Raw genomic sequence first — 11290 nt, 5'->3', positions numbered from 1 at the left:
TTAGAGATTTGGTTAGTCAATCTGGTAGGGTATTTTCTCAGAGCAACCACTATGCTTGTATTCTGGAAATAGTTGTTCCCTTGTATTCTAGAATCAGTTGCTCCCAGGAGTCCTCCCACCTGGAGAGCCAAGTGAAAACAAGCCCAGACAAGACTTATTGGACTCGTGCTTTCAGGTACCAAGACCCTCCTCATTAGACCCTAGTGTGGAGAATCCACAAGTACCCAGGTAGTGGCTGTTCCAGAAATCCATCAGCTTTAGCACTGCTTGAGGCTATGCAAGTTACGTCAGATTTTCTCACTCTCCCCTCCCAAAAACGGTCCCTATGACCACAAAAGAGGGAAGGTCAAATGGCAGAGAATCTGACGTTTTTTGAGCTGTGCCACTGCAACCTGGCGTGGGATCTGGCTAACAGTGAAAGCCGGGGCTTCCAGGTGGCCCCGTGGCAAAGAACCCTCCTGCCAGTGCAGGAGGCACAAGAGATGTGGGTTCGATTCCTGGGTCGGAAGGATCCCTGGAGTAGGAAATGCAACCCACTCTAGTATTCTTGCCTGGAAAATCCCATGGCTAGAGGAGCCTGGTGGGTTACAGTCCATGGAATCATAAAGAGCTGGACTCAATGGAGCACACACACACACACACACACACACAACAGCAAAAACTCATGTAAGTTGTTAACTCTCTATGGAGCTTTCACCTCTGTCAGAGACATTTCCTATATGTAAAAGATAGTAATCACATTTCATGGGATCATTTCAAGTATAAAATGAGACAATACTTATAAATAAGCTTATTAAACTTCAAAGCATTTTATATATATCTGAAGGATATAAGAAAGCTCCTTTTTTATCACTACATCTCAAAGATACCTAGATAGGTGATTTATCTTGTTTCTATGGCAGTCAGGGTACAAGGCCATGAAGGCACAGGAATCCTACCTCACAAGGCATTTTGGAGGAGTGAATAATAGGCTGAAAAATGTACAGTGATTGGTTAAGGAGGATTTTGTAGTAGTATTCCCCAACTCACATGACCCCTACTATTTCCGCACTGATTTCTCAATAGTCCAAGAAATTTTCTCAGTCAGTCAACCCATGATAGTTGTCACTTTTGCTATCCACCAAATGTTTCCATTTCTACCCTTCAGGGCATACAAGAGAATTGCATTTCTTTGCTCCTCCTTGAAGATGCGGTGCCAGTGTGCGCTTGGAATTCTCTGTTTGCGCATTAGATATTTTCCCTACCTTTGTCTCCTCTGCTCCATGCTCCAGAGGATTGAGTCCCATGAACTGCACATTCCAGATTCCTTAACAATTTTGTTATCATTTACCCTACAAACTAGAGTGAGTTGTCCCATCTTTTAAAATTTAATAATAAAATTAGCCTAATTCCCAGCTAAATGGATTGTCTGTCTTGATGTTTTGAATGGTCCTTCATTATTTCATATTTTTTTCTCCTAGATGTGGAAGTTATCCATTCCATTTATCTATGCCCACTCCCAAAGCCACCATCATAAAGTCTTGGTGAATGTAACAGACTTTCTTAAACATTAAAAGAAGAAGGAAGCTGTTTATGTCACAATTTAGAATTAAATAGCAGATATTCTTTTTTCTAAGTTTATTTTTTATTTTTAGCCATGCTGGGTCTTTGTTACCGTGTGGCCATTTTTTTCCCCCTCTGGTGAGAGATCATTGTGGCGAGCAGAGGCTACTCTCTAGTTGTGATGTGCAGGCTTCTCGTTGTGGTGACTTATCTTGTTGTGGAGCATGGGCTTCAGTAGCTGAAGCTCCCAGGCTCTATAGCACAAACTTAATAGTTGCAGAGCATGGGTTTAGTTGCTTTGTGGTATGTGGGATCTTCTCGGATCAGGAATCAAACCCATGTCTCCTGCACTGGTAGGCAGATTCTTTACCACTGAGCCACCAGAGAAGCCCCAATAACAGATATTCTTATACAAGTTATTGTTCTTTGTTCTTTCTACTGATTCAGGCTTTAGTCCTTCATAAACTGGCTCATCTTTTTCTTTACTCTGACCCTCCTTCCAACCCAGTAGTGGGCCTCCCTTTGTATAACCAAAGATTGTTAACAGCTCTGCTAGACAAATTCTCTGGACATCTACTTCTCCTCCCCCACCTATCTTTGCATTGGAAAGAGAGCTGACATTCCATATAAACATGGCTTGTGTCATCTCACCCCTATACTCTCTTCTGGCTTCCCTAGTGTCTCAGACAGTATAGAATGCTCCTGCAATGCAGGAGACCTGGGTTAGATCCCTGGGTTGGGACAGCCCCATCCATAACTAGGCAGAATACAAAACAGAAAAAAAACAGGTATAGCCAATTTGAGTTAATACCTACCCTCCTGTGCACTTGCTTTGCATTTTTTAAATAGTTTTTCTTTGCTTCTTCTCACCATAGATATGGAAGCCTTGATGGTGCTGATCAAGAGAAAATGGGGCCAAGGAGCCCGGCTCTAGTAAAGACTGTGGACCACCAGGGCTACTATATGGTTGCTGCACAAAGACTTCCCGCTGGAGTAGGGGGGACAGAGCCAGCTTGATGCTAAACTTTGGTCAGTTTGGCTGGACTTACTGTTAGGGCTTCCCTGGAGGCTCAGATGGTAAAGAATCTGCCTGAAATATAGGAGAGCTGGGTTTGATCCCTGGGTCGCGAAGATCCCCTGGAGAAGAGAATAGCTACCCATTCCAGTATTCTTTCCTGGAGAATTCCATGGTCAGACGAGCCTGGCGGGCTATAGTCCACGGGGTCGCAAGGAGTCAGACCTGACTGAGCAACTAATACTTCATTCTCCTTATTATCTGGGCATAGAAACCATAGGGATTTAAACAGGGTGTTCATAGTTTGGGGAGTTCTGGATTCTGGCCATCTCTTCATTTCTTTCTACCACAAAATATGAACTATCAAAGCAAATCCCTCTTTATTACTAGGAAATTGACACAAAGCCTATGCCATACCATGTCTAACTCAGAAATATTCCTCTTTTTCCATTCTCCTCATTGATGTCTAATTTCAGGTCCTCATATCCCTTTCCAGGACTGTGCTGTCTCCCAAGGTCCACATGCCTTCTGCTCTTCCTCTATTCTGCCTGTTTATGCATGTGTATGTGTGCCCATCAGAACAAACACAGTTTTCACCCACAGTCAGTCTCTCCCATCAGGAAGCTGCATAAGCCTCTCATCCTTATCCGTCCCAGGGTGAACAGAATGAAAACCACAATCACAGAAAACTAATCAAACTGATTGCATGGACCACAGCCTTGTCTAACTCAGTGAAACTATGAGCCATGCCATATAGGGCCATCCAAGATGGACAGGTCATGATGGAGAGTTCTGACAAACATGGTCCACTGGAAAAGAATGGCAAACCACTTCAGTATTCTTGCCTTGAGAACCCTATGAACAGTATGAAAAGGCAAAAAGATATTGCATTGAAAGATGAACTCCCCAGGTCGGTAGGTGCTGAATATACTACTGGAGAAGAGTGGAGAAATAGCTCCAGAAAGACTGAAGAGACAGAGCCAAAGCAAAAACAAAGCCCAGTTGTGGATGTGACTGGTGATAGCAGTCAAGTCTGATGCTGTAAAGAACAATATTGCATAGGAACCTGGAATGTTAGGTCCATGAATCAAGGTAAATTAAAAGTGGTCAAACAGAAGATGGCAAGAGTGAACATCTACATTTGAGGAATCAGCGAACTAAAATGGACTGGAATGGGTGAATTTAATTCAGATAACCATTATAACTACGACTGTGGGCAAGAATGCCTCAGAAGAAATAGAGTAGCCCTCATAGTCTGTTGAGGTCCTTTAATGGACCGGAACCTGGTAGTCCAGAGTTGAGCGATAAGAAAGTAAAAGAGAGAGAGAGGCTGATATTCCTTGGTTTTCGCAGAAAGCCAATAAAACCCCTGCACGGGGCTTGCTCTGTTCACGAAGGCCTCAGGCGCCCTCTCAATGGGGTGAAGGTGCAGAGCGCCTTCTCGAGAGGGTCTTAGAAGCCCGGGCAGGAAAATGAACACAGAGGACCTCTGCACTCCAGGGGATCAGCCTGAAAAAGAGAGAGAGAGAGAAAGCAAGACATGGGGACCATAGCTCTGATGGAGCAAAGGTGTTTTAATCAACATGGTGTGGGCATATATACTGTAGTTATTCTCAGCAAAGATAAAGATTAAAATTCCAGACTTACAAAACATAGGTGATCCATATTAAAGAGAGAGAGAATTGTAAATAATAACTTTTACCATTTGGTTCATAAAAAGGAAGAGGGTACTTATCACCGTATAGAAAAACTAATGAAGGAAAAGCCTAGATTCCTCAGCCCCCGGGGAGAGGCTTGCCTCTTAATTAATTCAGGAATTAATAAGGAACAGAGAATTCCTGACAGATCCAAAACAGCACACAGGAAGCCTCCTGTTAAATGCTTCCTGACAATAGTCAACAAAAGAGTCCAAAATGCGGTATTTGAGTGCAATCTCAAAAATGACAGAATGCTCTCTGTTCGTTTCCAAGGTAAACCATTCAATATCACAGTAATCCAAGTCTGTGTCCCAACAAGTAATGCTGGAGAAGCTGAAGTTGAACAGTTCTATGAAGACCTACAAGACCTTCTAGAACTAACAACCCCAAAATATGTCCTTTTCATTATAGGGGATTGGAATGCAAAAGTAGGAAGTCAACAAACACCTAGAGTAACAGGCAAATATGGCCTTGGAGTACAGAATGAAGCAGGGCAAAGGCTATTAGAGTTTTGCCAAGAGAATGCATGTGTCATAGCAAACACTCCCTTCCAACAACACAAGAGAAGACTCTACACATGGACATCACCAGATGGTCAACACTGAAATCAGATTGATTATATTCTTTGCAGCCAAAGATGGAGAAGCTCTATACAGTCAGCAAAAACAAGACTGGGAGCAGACTGTGGCTCAGATCATGAACTCCTTATAGCCAAATTCAGACTTAAATTGAAGAAAGTAGGGAAAACCACTAGACCATTCAGGTATGACCTAAATCAAATCCCTTACGATTATACAGTGGAAGTGACAAATAGACTCAAGGGATTAGATATGATAGACAGAGTGCCTGAACAACTATAGGGGGAGGTTTGTTACATTGTGCAGGAGACAGGGATCAAGACCATTCCCGAGAAAAAGAAATGCACAAAGGCAAAATGGCTGTCTGAGGGGGCCTTACAAATAGCTGTGAAAAGAAGAGAAGCGAAAGGCAAAGGAGAAAAGGAAAGATATAGCCATTTCAATGCAGAGTTCCATAGAATAGCAAGGAAAGATAAGAAAGCCTTCCTAAGTGATCAATGCAAAGAAATAGAGGAGGTGGCAGTCCTCTCCCAACTTGGAAGCTGCGGCTGCCTCCAGATACTTTCAAGATGGTGACCTCTCTGGGTTCCAACACCTACAACAGGCAGAATTGGAAGGTTGAGGACTTCCCTATTCTGTGCCAGACGTGTTTTGGAGAACACCCATATATCCAAACAACCAAATAAAAGTATGGGAAGGAATGCAAAATTTGTGCCAGGCCTTTCACAGTGTTTCATTGGTGCCCCAGGGTCCTCATGTGTTTCAAGAAGACTGAAGTGTGCCAGACCTGCAGTAAATCGAAGAATGTCTATCAGACTTGCCTCTTAGACCTAGAGTATGGCCTGCCCATCCAGGTTTGTAATGTAGGATTAGATTTTAAGGATGATATGCCAAAGTCTGACGTCAACAAAGAGTACTACACGCAAAATATGGAGAGACAGATTTCCAACTCTGATGGAAAGCAGTCAGGTGGCATGTTGGGGAAAGCCACATCCACCAGTGACATGCTGCTCAAACTGGCCCAGACCACCCCTACTACAAAAGGAATCAACCACACCTTTGCTCCTTCTAGGTGAAAGGAGAATGTAAGAGAGGAGAGGAATGTCCATACAGACATGAAAAACCAACAGATCCGGATGACCCCCTTGCTGATCAGAACATTAAAGACCTTATGGAATCAACGACCCTGTGGCAGATAAACTCGTAAAGCGGGCTTTAACAATGCCACATCTGGACCCACCAGAGGACAAGACTATTACAACACTGTATGCTGGTGGTCTGGGTGATACCATTACTGAGACTGATCTAAAGAATCACTTCTACCAGTTTGGAGAGATCCGGACCATCACTATTGTGCAGAGACAGCAGCGTGCTTTCATCCAGTTTGCCACAAGTCAGGCTGCAGAAGTGGCTGCCAAGAAATCCTTTAATAAACCGGTTGTTAATAGCTGTAGGCTCAAAGTGAAATGGGGAAGGTCCCAGCAGCCAGAGGAAAAGAAAAGGAGAAGGACGGAACCACAGATACTGGAATCAAGCTTGAGCCTGTTTCAGGGCTCCCAGGAGCTCTTCCTCCTGCTGCTGCTGCAGAAGAAGCCTCTGCCAACTACTTCAACTTACCCCCTAGTGGTCCTCCAGCTGTGGTGAACGATTGCCCTGCCGCTCCCACCTGGTATTGTCCCCCCAACCCCCAGGTTTTGGGCCACACATGTTCCACTCCATGGGACCATCCCCTCCTTTCAGGAGGGCTCCAGGACCAATCCACTATCTTTCTTAGGATCCTTAGAGGATGGGAGCTCATACCAGGAAACACAGCAGCCCCTAGCACTTATCACTGCTCTGGGGCTCTATGGAAGAGAAGGTGCTTAAATATCCCAGTAAATGAATCCCAAAATAAACATGTTTTTCCTTCCTTTGTAGTTTCCATGGTAGTGGAATGTATTCAGATGTAGGCAATTGGAGAACGACAGCCTTGATTTCCTCTATGTGTTCTCCAAGGATTGATGGACCTGAAATAAGCTGCTATTAACACATCTGGTTACTGCTATAACATCACTAATAAAACTTAATGCCTTTTCCCCTCACCTATGTGGGGAACAAGCAACTGGGTGAATTGGAGTGTTCAACCAAGTTACCTTCCCAATTACAAGTTCATTTTGTATCTTCTTTTGGGGGGTGGGGAGGGTGGGAACTAACCTGCAGTAAGAAAAACAAGCAAACAATTTTTGACCATTTTTATGTCCATTGAATGTTTTCCTTCTAATCCTCTAAAAAAAAAGATTACTAGTACTAATCATTGTAGTGGCATGAGGGTGATTTAATGCTTCTAAAATCACATTCTTGAAGGACAAGTAGAAACAGCACCCAGCACGTTAGATATCTCTCCTTTCCTCATTTGTTACTAAAGGAATCTGGCTGATAGTTTTACTTCTTTCAGTTCAGTTCAGTCGCTCAGTCGTGTCCGACTCTTTGTGACCCCATGAATTGCAGCACGCCAGGCCTCCCTGTCCATCACCAACTCCTGGAGTTCACCCAGACTCACGTCCATCGAGTCAGTGATGCCATCCAGCCATCTCATCCTCTGTCGTCCCCTTCTCCTTTTGCTACCAATCCCTCCCAGCATCAGTGTCTTTTCCAATGCGTCAACTCTTGGCATGAGGTGGCCAAAGTACTGAGTTTCAGCTTTAGCATCATTCCTTCCAAAGAAATCCCAGGGCTGATCTCCTTCAGAATGGACTGGTTGGATCCCCTTGCAGTCCAAGGGACTCTCAAGAGTCTTCTCCAACACCACAGTTCAAAAGCATCAATTCTTCAGCGCTCAGCCTTCTTCATAGTCCAACTCTCATATCCATACATGACCACAGGAAAAACCATAGCCTTGACTAGATGAAACTTTGTTGGCAAAGTAATGTCTCTGCTTTTGAATATGCTATCTAGGTTGGTCATAACTTTGCTTCCAAAGAGTAAGCGTCTTTTAATTTCATGGCTGTAGTCACCATCTGCAGTGATTTTGGAGGCCAAAACATAAAGTCTGACACTGTTTCCACTGTTTCCCCGTCTATTTCCCATGAAGTGGTGGGACCGGATGCCATGATCTTAGTTTTCTGAATGTTGAGCTTTAAGCCAACTTTTTCACTCTCCTCTTTCACTTTCATCAAGAGGCTTTTTAGTTCCTCTTCACTTTCTGCCATAAGGGTGGTGTCATCTGCATATCTGAGGTGATTGATGTTTCTCCCGGCAATCTTGATTCCAGCTTGTGCTTCATCCAGCCCAGCGTTTCTCTTGATGTACTCTGCATATAAGTTAAATAAGCAGGGTGACAATATACAGCCTTGACGAACTCCTTTTCCTATTTGGAACCAGTCTGTTGTTCCATGTCCAGTTCTAACTGTTGCTTCCTGACCTGCATACAGATTTCTCAAGAGGCAGATCAGGTGGTCTGGTATTCCCATCTCTTGAAGAATTTTCCACAGTTTATTGTGATCCACACAGTCAAAGGCTTTGGCATAGTCAATAAAACAGAAATAGATGTTTTTCTGGAACTCTCTTGCTTTTTCCATGATCCAGTGGATGTTGGCAATTTGATCTCTGGTTCCTCTGCCTTTTCAAAAACCAGCTTGAACATTTGGAAGTTCACAGTTCACATATTGCTTAAGCCTGGCTTAGAGAATTTTGAGCATTACTTTACTAAGCGTGTGAGATGAGTGCAATTATGCGGTAGTTTGAGCATTCTTTGGCATTGCCTTTCTTTAGGATTGGAATGAAAAGTGATCTTTTCCAGTCCTGTGGCCACTGCTGAGTTTTCCAAATTTGCTGGCATATTGAGTGCAGCACTTTCACAGCATCATCTTTCAGGATTTGAAATAGCTCAACTGGAATTCCACTACCAAAAAAAAAAAAAAACCCAAAATTACTTTTCATTCCTGTCAATCCTGTCATTCCTGTCAAAGATGGAAAAACAGATGTCATGAAGCTGTGTGTCATTGAAGAAACCTGGTGTTTGAGATGAAATCATCTTAAAGAACTTCCTACACACTTTAACAAACTGTGAAAGGAAAAGAATTAGAGTGTGTTTGAATGGAAGACTTATGGCCTACAGCTGGAATGTCGATCTTCAGCATTCACCTTTGTGTGACTTCAGCATCTCATTTTAATTCCTGCTCTGGGCAGGGGATTCTGTTTTGTCTTAGAGTATTTGGAAATAATTGAATTGTAGATGGCAAAAAAATTTTAAAAAAAGATGTTGTGTTGTATTTTTGTTCTGAAAAATTAAAATGGGTCAATTTAAAAAAAAAAGAAAAAGAAAAAATAGAGGAAAACAATAGAATGGGGAAGACTAAGTATCTCATCAAGAAAATTAGAGATACCAAGGGAACATTTCAGGCAAAGATGGGCACAATAAAGGACAGAAATGGTATGGACCTAACAGAAGCAGGAGACATTAAGAAGAGGTTAATATGCACAAAGAATTCTGTGCAAGAATGCACAGAAGAACTATACAAAAAAAGATCTTAATGACCCAGGTAACCATGATGGTGTGATTACTCACCTAGAGCCAGACATCCTGGAGTGGAAAGTCAAGTGGGCCTTAGGAAGCATCACTACAAACAAAGCTAGTGGTAATGATGGAATTCCAGTTGAGCTATTTCAAATCCTCAAAGATGATGCTGTTAAAGTGCTGCACTCAATGTACTAGCAAATTTGGAAAACTCAGCAGTGCCCACAGGACTGGAAGAGGTCAGCTTTCATTCCAGTCCCAAAGAAAGAAAAGGAAAGAAAGTGAACGTGAAGTCGCTCAGTTGTGTCCAACTCTTTGCGACCCCATGGATTGTAGCCTACCAGGCTCCTATGTCCATGGGATTTTCCAGGCAAGAATTCTGGAGTGGGTTGCCATTTCAAAGAAGGGCAATGCCAAAGAATGTTCAAGCTACTGCACAACTGCACTCATCTCACATGCTAGCAAAGTAATGCTCAAAATTCTCCAAGCCAGGTTTCAACAGTATGTGAACTGTGAATTTCCAGATGTTTAAGCTGGATTTAGAAAAGGAAGAGAAACCAGATAGCAAATTGCCAACATCCATTGGATCATAGATAAAGCAAGAGAGTTCCAGAAAAACATCTACTTCTGCATTATTGGGGCTTCCCTTGTGGCTCAGCTGGCAAAGAACCTGCCTGCAATGCGGGACCTGGGTTTGATCCCTGGGTTGGGAAGATCTGCTGTAGAAGGGAAAGACTACCCATGCCAGTATTCTGGCCTGGAGAATTCCATGGATGAATAGTCCATGGGGCACAAAGAGTCGGACACGAGCGAATTGCACTTTCACTTTCTGCTTTATTGGTTACGCCAAAGCCTTTGACTGCGTAGATCACAACAAACTGCAGAAAATTCTTCAAGAGATGGGAATACCAGACCTTACCTGCCTCCTGAGAAATCTGTATGCAGGTCAAGAAGCAACAGTTAGAACCAGACATGGAACAAAAGAATGGCTCGAAATTGGGAAAGGAGTACATCAAAGCTCTATATTGTCACCCTGCATATTTAACTTATATGCAGAATACATCATGCAAAATGCCAGGCTAGATGAAGCACAAGCTGCAATCAAGATTGCTGAGAGAAATATCAATAACCTCTGATACACAGATGATACCACCCTTATGGCAGAAAGTGAAGAGGAACTAAAAAGCCTCTTGATGAAGGTGAAAGAGGAGAGTGAAAAAGCTGCCTTAAAACTCAACATTCAAAAAACTAAGATCATGGCAACTGGTCCTGTCACTTCATGGCAAATAGATGGGTAAACAATGGAAACCGTGACAGACTTTATTTTCTTGGGCTCCAAAACCACTGCAGATGGTGACTGCAGCCATGAAATTAAAAGACACTTGCTCCTTGGAAGAAAAGCCATGACCTACCTAGACAGCATATTATAACGCAGAGATATTACTTGGCCAACAGTGGTCCATCTAGTCAAAGCTATGGCTTTTCCAGTAGTCATGTATGGATGTGAGAGTTGGACTATAAAGAAAGCTGAGTGCTGAAGTATTGATGCTTTTGAACTGTGGTGTTGGAGAAGACTCTTGAGAGTCACTTGGACTGCAAGGAAATCAAATCAGTTCATCCTAAAGGAAATCAGTCATGAATATTCATTGGAAGGACTGATGCTGAAGCTGAAACTCCAATACTTTGGCCACCTGATCTGAAGAACTGACTTATTGGAAAAGACTCTGGATGCTGGGAAAGATTGAAGGTAGGAGGAGAAGGGGACCACAGAGGATGATGGTTGGATGGCATCACCGACTCGATGGACATGAGTTTGAGCAAGCTCCAGGAGTTGGTGATGGACACGGAAGCCTGGAGTACTGCAGTCCATGGGTGGCATAGAGTCGGACACGACTGAGAGGCTGACAGAACTGAACTGAATTGAATGTGTGCTCACTCGTTCAGTTGTATACGATGTGTGACC

At 43.1% G+C, this 11290-nt stretch overlaps 1 pseudogene; it reads left to right on the top strand.

Annotated features, from left to right (window-relative positions):
* The first annotated feature begins 5354 nt into the window (after window positions 1-5354).
* LOC109564544 (pre-mRNA-splicing factor RBM22 pseudogene) lies at window positions 5355-6829 on the top strand (annotated as a pseudogene).
* Window positions 6830-11290: the final 4461 nt, after the last annotated feature.

Source organism: Bos indicus, chromosome 10 (genome assembly GCF_029378745.1).
Source record: "Bos indicus isolate NIAB-ARS_2022 breed Sahiwal x Tharparkar chromosome 10, NIAB-ARS_B.indTharparkar_mat_pri_1.0, whole genome shotgun sequence".
Classification (NCBI taxonomy): Eukaryota; Metazoa; Chordata; class Mammalia; order Artiodactyla; family Bovidae; genus Bos; species Bos indicus.
This window is presented reverse-complemented; position numbering and strand designations above follow the sequence as displayed.